The following is an 11725-nucleotide window of genomic DNA, read 5'->3' on the forward strand; positions in this document are numbered from 1 at the left end:
GTCTGCAGGGTAAAATCTGTTTCCACTGTGTCAGTGGTCAAATTGCTGTATGGTAGAACCTGCTGTGCTAAACGACCCTGGACAGGGTGTCTACACCTGAGTGCACTTGTGGAGCTGGGTATTTTATGACATGTACCCATCAAGCTATTCCTGCAGGCATGGGGGTTGCAGTTCAGAAGCATGCAAGTTGCCTGGTCTATTAGTCATGGCCATGTTAGGAATCCATATTGAAAGGACCTGCTGTGTCATGATCATGTTGTCTAATCATATTGAACGGTGCCTACTGGGTAAGTGATCATGTTGTGTATCCGTATCTAGCTGGGCCTGCTGTGATAGTGATCACGTTGTGTATAATTGCTCGGCCACCCTGGGAATTTATTGCTATAGATCAGGCAACAGGGCAGAGGAGAAGTCAATATTTGTGCCTGCTCTGGGCTGTTAGCTGTACTGTTGAGAGCAAGCATCAACTTCCCAGGTGGGAAACAAATCTTCCATTTGCAGATGGAAACAAAGTTGACATTCTCAATTCTAAATATTTTGGGGGCTATTCCTCCTCTTACTGTTTCAGATAATGGTACATTATTTCTAATTAGGATAAGGTGACTGTAAAAGTGATGAATTCTGTACAGTCTGCAGGCTATATTAAAATTAACAAATAAAATGCAGCATGAATATTCTCCATCTTATTCAAACAGAATGCCTTCAGAGCTATTAATAAATTTGTAAAAATAATGAAGAAGAAATATCTTGTCAGAGAACACAGTGCCGAGAAGGATGTTTATTGTTCTTTTTGGCTAAACGCTTGTCTGAAGAATTTTCTCATCTCTTAGAAGTCAGGAAAGGTAAGTATGTTCCAAAGGAAAGATGTCTTATGTTCCAATATTTTCCTCTTAATTAAGTTATATCAATGGATCATCAAGAGAAAAAAGGTCAGTAAGTGATGGCACTGGCTTCATAAGCACAGTTAGTAAACAGTATATATATACCACCCACCCCCTCACTCCCTGCCCCACACCCCCAGCTTCCAAGGTGGCTCAGTGGTATAGAATCCGCCTGCCAATGCTGGAGATGCAGGTTTGATCTCTGGATTAGGAAGATCCTCTGGAGTAGGAAATGGCAACCCACTCCAGTATTCTTGCCTGGAAAATTCCATGGGCAGAGGAGCCTAGCAGGCTGTAGTCCATGGGGTCACAAAGAGTTGGACATGACTGAGCTTATGGAACTCTTCTTTTGCAAAAAGGCCTTCAGAGATAGTTTATAAATCTTACAAGCAAATCAGTGTCATTACCTCCTTCCTCTGTGACCAGAACAAAAACAAAAACATACTATTCCAATGGCTTGCTCATTTTAGTCACGAGGTTTGACTGTGAAGAATGTCTGGATCTTTACAAACCCAGCCAGGGTATACTTCAGGGTGGATATGTTCTAACAGATTTGTTGAAAATCAGCAGATAAACTATATTCAAACATCATTTGTAAATTATTTTGGAAGGCCTCCCGGTGTGTTAGAACTTCTGCTGATATCATTTATAACCTCACTTGTGAAGGTGGTAGCATTGTAATACAGATGAACATAAACTCAGACACAAATGAGTGCACACGATACCAGATGCTTGGGGCTGATGCACTGGGACGACCCAGAGGGATGGTATGGGGAAGGAGGAGGGAGGAGGGTTTGGGATGAGGAACATATGTATACCTGTGGCGGATTCATTTTGATATATGGCAAAACCAATACAATATTGTAAAGTTAAAAAATAAAATTAAAAAAAAAAACAACAACAAATGAGTGCACAGATTATGATACGAGATTTTGCATGCATAAGGAGCCCATTTATGCCTGATTTTGAACAGGAAGTAACCTTGTTGCTATTTAGATAGATACCTGAACTTTTAAAATAAGCTTTAGAATTTTCCTAAAATAAGAAGTGAATGGAAGCAAAGGAGAGATGGAGGGAAGGAGGGAAAGAGGAAAGAAGGAAGGAAAGGCAGACTCTTCCTCTCAAATCTGGGTCTTAAGGTCACATGATACATAGTTATTGATGAGAACTTTCAGAAAATGAAAAATAAATCAAACTTTTCAGAGGGTTTGCTTAAGTATTGAGACGTAAATATGTCTATCCTTAAGAAAGACAGTATCTTTTCACTTCAAAGTTCTCTTTGGCAGTACCCTGTGGCCATGATGATTTTAATAATAGTTCCACATGCCTGGGACCCCAGGCAGGGCCAAGAAATGAGATGAGACGGGGGGGTGGGGGTGGGAGGAAGGTTCTGTTGTTTAGTTTTAGTATATGTGCTGCTGAAGTGAGCACTAGTTTAGTTTTAAAGAGTTTAAACCATAAGCCAGAGTAGAAATGTAGGGTCTCATCTTATAAGCACTACAGTTTTAATTGTATCTAATTTAAATCACCTCAAGCCATGGGCTTCCTGGGTGACTCAGTGGTAAAGAACCTGCCTTCCAGGAGACTCAAATCCAATCCCTGGGTCGGGAAGATCCCCAGGAGAAGGAATGGCAACCCACTCCAGTATTCTTGCCTGGAGAATCCCATGGACAGAGAAGCCTGACCGGCTATAGTCCATGGTGTCTCAAAGAGTCAGATGCAACTGAGCATGCATGCAAGCCATGGAAATAAAAAGGCAGAGGGCAGAGAAAAGAAACAGTAGTCTGCTTAGAAAAAATTATTTCTTTATTTGGCTGTACCAGGTATTAGTTTCAGCATGTGGGATCTTTGCTTGCAGCATCTGGGATCTACCTCCCTGACCAGGGATTGAACCCAGGCCCTCTGTGTTGGGCATGTGGAGTCTTAGCCACTGGACCATCAGGGAAGCCCCTAGAAATAGTAGTTTTAGTGTTGAATGGGCCTCTATTGTTTGCCACTGTGTTAGCAAATTGGCACTGTGTTAGCCAGTTTGTATGGTATTATCTCATTTAGTTCTCATGAGGAGCCTATGAGATGGGCACAGTAGATCCATTTCACAAAGAAACTCCCAGAGCTTAAGCAATATAACAAGAACTGTACAATACATGGAACCAAGCTTGCTCTGTCTCCCACGCCCCAGTGCTCCCTCATCTGACTTTAATTTTTTTATAAGTTTTCTTTTCGCTTTTTTTTTTTAATTTATTTAATTGGAGGCTAATTACTTTGGCCACCTGATGCAAAGAACTGACTCATTAGAAAAGATCCTGATGCTGGGAAAGATTAAGGGCAGGAGGAGAAGGGGATGACAGGATGGGATGGTTGGATGACATCATTGACTCAGTGGACATGAGTTTGAGTAAACTCTGAGAGTTGGTGATGGACAGGGAGGCCTGGCGTGCTGCAGTCCATGGGGTCGCAGAAAGTCAAACATGACTGACCGACTGAACTGAACTGAAATGAATTACTTTACAATATTGTAGTGGTTTTTGCCATACATTGACATGAATCAGCCATGGGTGTACATGTGTCCCCCATCCTGAACCTCCCTCCCACCTGCCTCCCCATCCCATCCCTCAGAGTCGTCCCAGTGCACCGAACCTGGACTGGCGATCTATTTCACATATGGTAATATACATGTTTCAATGCTATTCTCTCTAATCATCCCACCCTTGCCTTCTCCCACAGAGTCTAAAAGTCTGTACTTAATATCTGTGTCTCTCTTGCTGTCTCGCTTATAGAGTCATCATTACCATATTTCTAAATTCCATATATATGCGTTCAGACACAACTGAGCAACTGAATTGAACTGACTACTGTATTGGTGTTTTTCTTTCTGACTTACTTCACTCTGTATAATAGGCTCCAGTGTCATCCACATCATTAGAACTGATTCAAATGCATTCTTTTTAATAGCTGAGTAATATTCCATTGTATATATGTACCACAGCTTTCTTATCCATTCATCTGCCGATAGGCATTTAGGTTGCTTCCATGTCCTGGCTATTATAAACAGTGCTGCGATGAACATTGGGGGTACACGTGTCTCTTTCAGTTCTGGTTTCCTCAGTGTGTATGCCCAGCAGTGGGATTGCTGGGTCATATGGCAGTTCTATTTCCAGGTTTTTAAGCAATCTCCACACTGTTCCCCATAGTGGCTGTACTAGTTTGCATTCCCACCAACAGTTTAAGAGGGTTCCCTTTTCTCTGCACCCTCTCCAGCATTTATTGTTTGTAGAGTTTTTGATAGCAGCCATTCTGACTGGTATGAGATGGTACCTCATTGTGGTTTTGATTTTCATTTCTCTGATAATGGGTGATGTTGAGCATCTTTTCATGTGTTTGTCAGTATATCTTTTTTGGAGAAATGTCTATTTAGTTATCTGGCCCATTTTTTGATTGGGTCATTTATTTTTCTGGTATCGAGCTGTATGAGCTGCTTGTATATTTTTGAGATTAATTCTTTGTCAGTTGCTTCATTTGCTATTATTTTCTCCCATTCTGAAGGCTGTCTTTTCAGCTTGCTTATAGTTTCCTTCATTGTGCAAAAGCTTTTAACTTTAATTAGGTCACATTTGTTGTTTTTTAATCCATCTATCTAGAATTATTATTATGATTTAACCAATACAGAGTGGCTGATGAACTAGGAAGTAAGGATTTCTCTCTACCACCACCCCTTTCCCTGAAATCTCATTTCCTCACTAGAGGGAATATTTCCAGAGAATAGTCCAGGATTATCTGTGCCTAAAATAGATTTCAAGTGTTGTTTTCTTTGGTTAACCACTCAGCATGTTTTAAACAGCTGGTAATATTGCATACATGTGATGCAACATACCATACAGGCCATTTCAGCCCCAAGAAATAGAGAAGTAGTAAGAGAAAGGATCAAGAAGGTCATTAGAGTCTTCAAACCAAGCTCTAGGACCAAGTTATGTTGCTGTTGTTGTTGTTTAGTCACTCAGTCATGTCCAACTCTTTGTGACCTGATGGACTGTAGCACGCCGGGCATCCCTGTCTTTCACCATCTCCTGGAGCTTGCTCAAACTCATGTCCATTGAGTCACTGATGCCATCCAACCATCTGTCCTCTGTCGTTCCCTTCTCCTCTTGCTTCAGTCTTTCCCAGCATCAGGGTCTTTTCTAATGAGTTGGCTCTCATTAGAAAGCTCCAATACTTTGGCCACCTGATGGCTTTAGCGTCAGTCCTTCCAATGAATATTCAGGGTTGATGTCCTTTAGGATTGATCTTCTTTCAGTCCAAGAGACTCTCAAGAGTCTTCTCCAACAATACAATTTGAAAGCATCAATTCTTCAGCACTCAGCGTTCTGTATGGTCCAGCTCTCACATCTATGCATGACTACTGGAAAAAACCATAGTTTTGACTATACGGACATTTGTTGGCAAAGTAAACCAAGCTATCACTGCCCACAAATTAGTGGAGGGCATCCACCAGGTGGAGGAAATTGGCCTTCAAACTGCTGTCCAGGGGAGGGGCGGGAGGATTAAGAGGGAAGGGGATATATACTTATGACTGATTCAAGTTGTTCTATGGCAGAAACCAACACAACCCTGTAAAGCAATTTTCCTCCAATTTAAAAAATAATGATGTCCATTTCCACAGTCTCTTTAAGTTATCCTAAAATGTCCTGTTAAGTTATCCTAAAATGCCCAGGTCATCTGTAGGCATGGCTTGTGTGCCATCCCTAAGGGGAATGCCCGCTGCTGCGAAGGACTGCAGAGTAGATGAGTGTGGAAGATGTGCAACTTGGTACAAAAGCATCTATACACAAAGCTAGAGAACAAAGCTGCCAAACAGTTGTTGCCACCAACTAGAGGACAACCTTTATGTGGATGCAGGATGCAGCAACACCCTTCTTCCACCCTACCTCCCCACACCATCTAACCTGAGAGAGCACGCATGTCTTGTTATGCAAAGGCAGAATTACCTCTAGGCCCATCCAGTGAATGCGTCTCCCAGGTGGCACAGCGGTAAAATAATCCACCTCCCAATGCAGGAGACACAGAGACGCGGTTTGATTTCTGGGTCAGGAAGATCCCCTGAGGATAGCTTGGCAACCCACTCCAGTATTCTCGCCTGGGAAATCCCATGGATAGAGGAGCCTGGTGGGCTACAGTCCATGGGGTGGCAAAGAGTCGGACACAACTTAGCAACTGAACAACAACCCTTAGCTCACTGCAAGAGCAGTGGGGACAGATGCTGATTTGTACACTGGTCCTTGTTAAACTCTTTTCTTTCCAAAAAAGAATGTTAACTCTATCCTCCACAACAGTCATTTAACGGTGCCCTTAACTGGGCACTCAGAAGAGCCACGCTTCAGGCAATTGCAATAGAGCCACAGTTTTGAGCTCTCAGTCACAGAGTATATCAGGACACAGTTGAGAGAAAAACACTATTCAAGGAGAATTGCTTGGATGCCAAGGAGTTCCTTCATCCTCTGAGATCTGCATGGGGTGTGGCTCATGGCCTCAGACATGCAGATACACTCTAACCCTTGCAGGATTGCTTATGCTGAATTGCAAATGAAGCCATTGGCTTATATGGAAAGTTACTAAAAGAAACAGCCTGGTGGATACCCCTTTTGTGTCAGTTGTAAAGATGCTGTTGAGGTGTCTTTCATACCACCTAGTTGCACTATTTGTGACTTCTTGGATATTTTAACTCAGGCCAGGAAGAATTATAAATCTTCTGAGTAATCATTTTATCTAATGGACATTATGACCTGGAAGTTGCCAAGGTTCTCTATTTTCACATGACTAGGAAACTTACAGCCCAAATGTTATCTTAGCATATTTTTAGCTACTCTCAAAACTCATTTGAAACTGTCTAAAACAAGGTAAGGGGGTGTAGGTGAGTCAGTAACTATCTAGGTAATTATTTTATTTCAATATTTTCTGTTTTCTTTCTGCCAAAGTCACCATTAATGACTGATGAAAGGCAAGCAGAGCTGCTTTCTAATCTGTTTCCCTTTCTGCCTCCTAAGAAGTCACTCTGGAGTTTAGGGGATTCTCAATATGTTGATACCAGGAACTTTTCTTAGGAAATAAGTCACTTTGATCTTAGGAGCAAAAATATAAGGTCAATAACATGTGCATGCATGCTAAGTCACTTCAGTTGTGTCCAATTCTGTGCAACCCTATAGACTGAAGCCTGCCAGGCTCCTCTATCCATGGGATTCTCCAGGCAAGAATACTGGAGTGGGTTGCCTTGCCCTCTTCCAGGGGATCTTCCTGACTCAGGGATTGAACCCACATCTTTTATGTCTCCTGCACTGGCAGGTGGGCTCTTTACCACTAGAACCAGCTGGGAAGTGTGTGGCTGTTACTAAATCAATTCACTCATTTTCTTTAATTCAGGATTCTAACTGCATATTCCATTCACAAATCTGTGTTTATAAACATCAGTCTTTTGGTGGTGGGAGAGAGAAAAAATAGGTAAAGGAAGCCACATTTAGAATAGCAACCCAAGGTTCCTAACAATGGACTCCTCTCGTTTAACACTTTGGACCCCAGAGAGCTCAATGCCTCACTTGCTGACATATGCCAGCACATCAGTGAAACTGGACTGCCCTTACAAGGAGAGAGAAGCCACCTTCCAAATTCCTTTCAGAGATGCTCGAGGAGAAAAGGATGCGCCGGTGGAGGATGCGAGGGAAGACAACTGAAAAGAAGAGATGTTACAGGAGACCTAAACCAACAGGAGATGTGAACCTGAAGCTCCAGAGCCCCAGATTCTTCATTCCAACTCTCCACCTCCTAACATGAAAGGTCCAGCCAGTTCCATGGATCTAACAGAGGCTTTGACTGAATGGCAGCTGTGCTGAGTTTAAAGTGTGGAATTTCCCAAGGGCAAGGTAGCTAGGTCGGAAAGGATCCTATCTTACCTCCTGTGGCGTTGCTCTAACAACTGTTTCTCTGTTTCAAACTTAGCACTTAATCAAAATAAGTAAGACCATAATCATCACCTCTGTGGAACCTTGTGGCTCTCAGGAACCCAGAGTCCTAAAGTTAAATCTATACCGCTTACTTGCTGTTTGGACACAAGTAATTGTCCTCGTCAGATTCATTAGCTTTGTCACAGGAGATTTACTTATTTCTGGTGTCTGTCCAGAAGTTTGAGTGAGCAGCGTCAATCTATTCCATGTGTGGGGCACTGGGTGTGTTTTCTGGTCAGGGTGGGGCAACAAATCAGACAGGCTGTTAGTGTGATTGAAAACTGAGTGTCGTGGACCCTGTGGAGCTATGTGTTTCCAAATCTGTTTCATTACATCTGTCTCATTTTTTCTTTGGTTACTAAAATACAGAGCTATGGGCTGATTATTTTTGAGTCTATCTGGATCCTTTGTGGAACTTGGGAAGTAAATCGTCAGCTTATACACAAGGTGGCACCCTGTGATTCCAACCAGGTCTGAGAGGAACGTTGCTGCTAAGAGACAGAACCGTAGCTGCATATTTTTATTTAGTGTCTGGATTTCCCACTGTGGGAATATAAAGGTGGAAGTAGATGTTTGGGGGTATCACCTCCGAATGCAATCTCTGTCTCTATATCTCAAACATTCAGAGTTGCAGCAGTCAAGGGCTCTGGAACCAGGGGGCTGATTCCAGTTGACTGTGATGAATGCAAACCCCACATTCAGATTACATATGGAAAACAAGGAAGCTTTATGGGTACTGGGCTCATTCCTGGCAATATAAGGGGGAGGGGAGGGGATGCAGTTCACATACCAATCCAATTAACTTTCAATTGGGTTTGCTGAAATAAGGGGCCAATTAGAAAGAACATGACATTTACAAAACTCTGGAGTAGTTGAATAGCAACTGTGTTTGCTAGTTTTAAGATTTCTTTCAAAAAGTAATTTGTTCATTACTTCGAAGCTGCCTGCCCTGATCATAGTATGGGGAAGTGGAAACTGGAATATAATCGCGATTCTTACAGTTACTTGACCTTTATTGAGTTGACTACATTTAGAAGTAGTTTTATTTTGATACGGCTTTAAAACTATAACTAATTCTTGGGTGTTTATATATTACATTTGCTTGACCAAATGCATGTCTTTTGAAATTGGTCCAGTGCATATTTCAAATGGACTGATTTTAGAATTACTATATTCAGTTCATTGTGCATGGAAATTAAAATAGACTATTAGGTTGCACAATCATTTGAAACAGGTTTTGAGAAAGACATTTTATAACAGGCTGTACTTCAAAAGTTGAAAAATATTTTCTGTTTAACAAGTGTATGGGTATTCAACAAATAGATTTGAAATAAACTTTATGAAAAATAATATACAAATAAAAGCTACTTTCCAAATGTGAAACAGAGCCATTCTGGTTTGGGAACTGAATTTGAAGCCAAGAAAACACAGGCTGCATCTCACTTGAAAAGTCTATTGTGTTATTCACCTCAAACTGTTTTATTCCCAGATCTGTAATCATTACCTATGGTGGGGCAAGAAGAAAATGGAGATTAGGAGGGGAAATCTGCTACATGGTAAAAGAAAAAGAACAAAACAGGTACTACAGCAAAAACCCATTCCTGCAATAGAATTTCAGATTTCAAAAGAGTTTCTTCAAATTTCTTTAATTGGTTCTAAAATTCCTAGGCCCAAAGGGTGGAAGCTGAAGAGCCAGTTAGGCCATAAGAGCAGATACTGGTGTGCGTGCATGCCAAGTCACTTCAGTCGTGTCTGACTCTGTGTGACCCTAGGGACTGTAGCCCACCAAGCTTCTCAGTCCAAGGGATTCTTCAGGCAAGAATATTGGAGTGGGTTGCCATGCCTTCTTCCAGAGGATCTTCTCAACCCAGGAAGATTAAACCCGGTCTTTTAAGTCTCCTGTACTGGCAGGTGGGTTCTTTACCACTAGCGCCACCTGGGGCTAAATCAGGTGACAGGCTAATAAGATATGTGAACTCCAAGCTAGAGTGGAATGGCCTGTGTCACTGAATTTCTTCAGGAAATTCAGTTCAGTTCAGTGGCTCAGTTGTGTCCGACTCTTTGTGACCCCATGAACCGCAGCATGCCAGGGCTCCCCGTCCATCACCAACTTCCAGAGTCTACCCAAACCCATGTCCATCGAGTCGGTGATGCTATCCAACCATCTCATCCTCTGTCGTCCCCTTCTACTCCTGCCTTCAATCTTTCCTAGCATCAGAGTCTTTTCAAATGAGTCAGCTCTTCACATCAGGTGGCCAAAGTATTGGAGTTTCAGCTTCAACATCAGTCCTTCCAATGAACACCCAGGACTGATCTCCTTTAGGATGGACTGGTTGGATCTCCTTGCAGTCCAAGGGACTCTCAAGAGTCTTCTCAGCACCACAGTTCAAAAGCATCAATGCTTCAGAGCTCAGCTTTCTTTACAGTCCAACTCTCACATCCATACATGACCACTGGAAAAACCATAGCCTTGACTAGATGGACCTTTGTTGGCAAAGTAACGTCTCTGCTTTTGAATATGCTGCCTAGGTTGGTCATAACTTTCCTTCCAAGGAGTGAGCATCTTTTAATTTCATGGCTGCAATCATCATCTGCAGTGATTTTGGAGCCCCCAAAAATAAAGTCTGACACTGTTTCCACTGTTTCCCCATCTATTTCCCATGAAGTGATGGGACCAGATGCCATGATCTTCGTTTTCTGAATGTTGAGTTCTAAGCCAACTTTTTCACTCTCCTCTTTAACTTTCATCAAGAGGCTTTTTAGTTCTTCTTCACTTTCTGCCATAAGGGTGGTGTCATCTACATATCTGAGGTTATTGATATTTCTCCCGGCAATCTTGATTCCAGCTTGTGCTTCCTCCAGCCCAGCGTTTCTCATGATGTACTCTGCATATAAGTACCGGTCAACAAATATATATGGTAGGTGCTGGCTATGTATGAGGCACAGAACTGAGGATGTGTGAGTAACAAAGCAGATATTGTTCCTACCCTCCTTGAGGTTGTGGCATCCTTAGGCTCCAGGATATGCACTCTATTAGCCACTGGTTGGAAAGTCTCAGTAATTTGGATCAGCGACTTTAGAATGTTTGAACAGTCAGTATCAAAGAGCTGGGATAACAGGGTGGCACTGCTAAGAAAACAGGAGTTTTGAAGTCAGGCTAGACCTGGATTTGAACCCACTTCTGCAAGTTATTAGTGTTGAAATTTGCCAAACTTTTTGAGGCTCAGTTTCCTTATTAGTAAAACTGTAATGGTTCTTCAGAGAGCTATATTGAAAATTAACTGGGATTCAATTAAAGTGCAATTATTTGAGGTAATAAAGTACCCCTAGAGTGGCTGGTCTAGTTGTTTTCCCTACTTTCTTCAATTTAAGTCTGAATTTGGCAATAAGGAGTTCATGATCTGAGGGATGGGGGGCAAGAGAAGGGGATGCCAGAGAGTGAGATGGCTGGATGGCATCACCGACTCGATGGATATGAGTTTGAGTGAACTCCAGGAGTTGGTGATGGATAGGGAGGCCTGGCGTGCTGCAATTCAGGGGGTCACAAAGAGTCGGACATGACTGAGTGACTGAACTGAACTGAAGAGTGGCTGGTATACAATAGATACTCAGTATTTCCTTTTTTGAGAGTAGCAATAAATATAGGGTATAGAAGAAAGTTAGATGTGCCAGATAAAAGACTGGGTGACTAATATCTTCAACCATTGCTTCCCCTCACCCTTCTCAGGCTTGACTCCAATGCTGACCTCCTCCCAGTAACATCTTGTTCTTCCTTGCAGAGAACTGACCTGTTCCAGAGGGTAACACTTGGATCAGGACATGCCCATAAGATGAGGAAGGTATCACTTACAAGAA

Source organism: Bos grunniens, chromosome 2, assembly GCF_055505025.1.
Source record: "Bos grunniens cultivar Pamir isolate PY7600 chromosome 2, Bosgru_T2T1.0, whole genome shotgun sequence".
In the NCBI taxonomy this organism is placed as follows: Eukaryota; Metazoa; Chordata; class Mammalia; order Artiodactyla; family Bovidae; genus Bos; species Bos grunniens.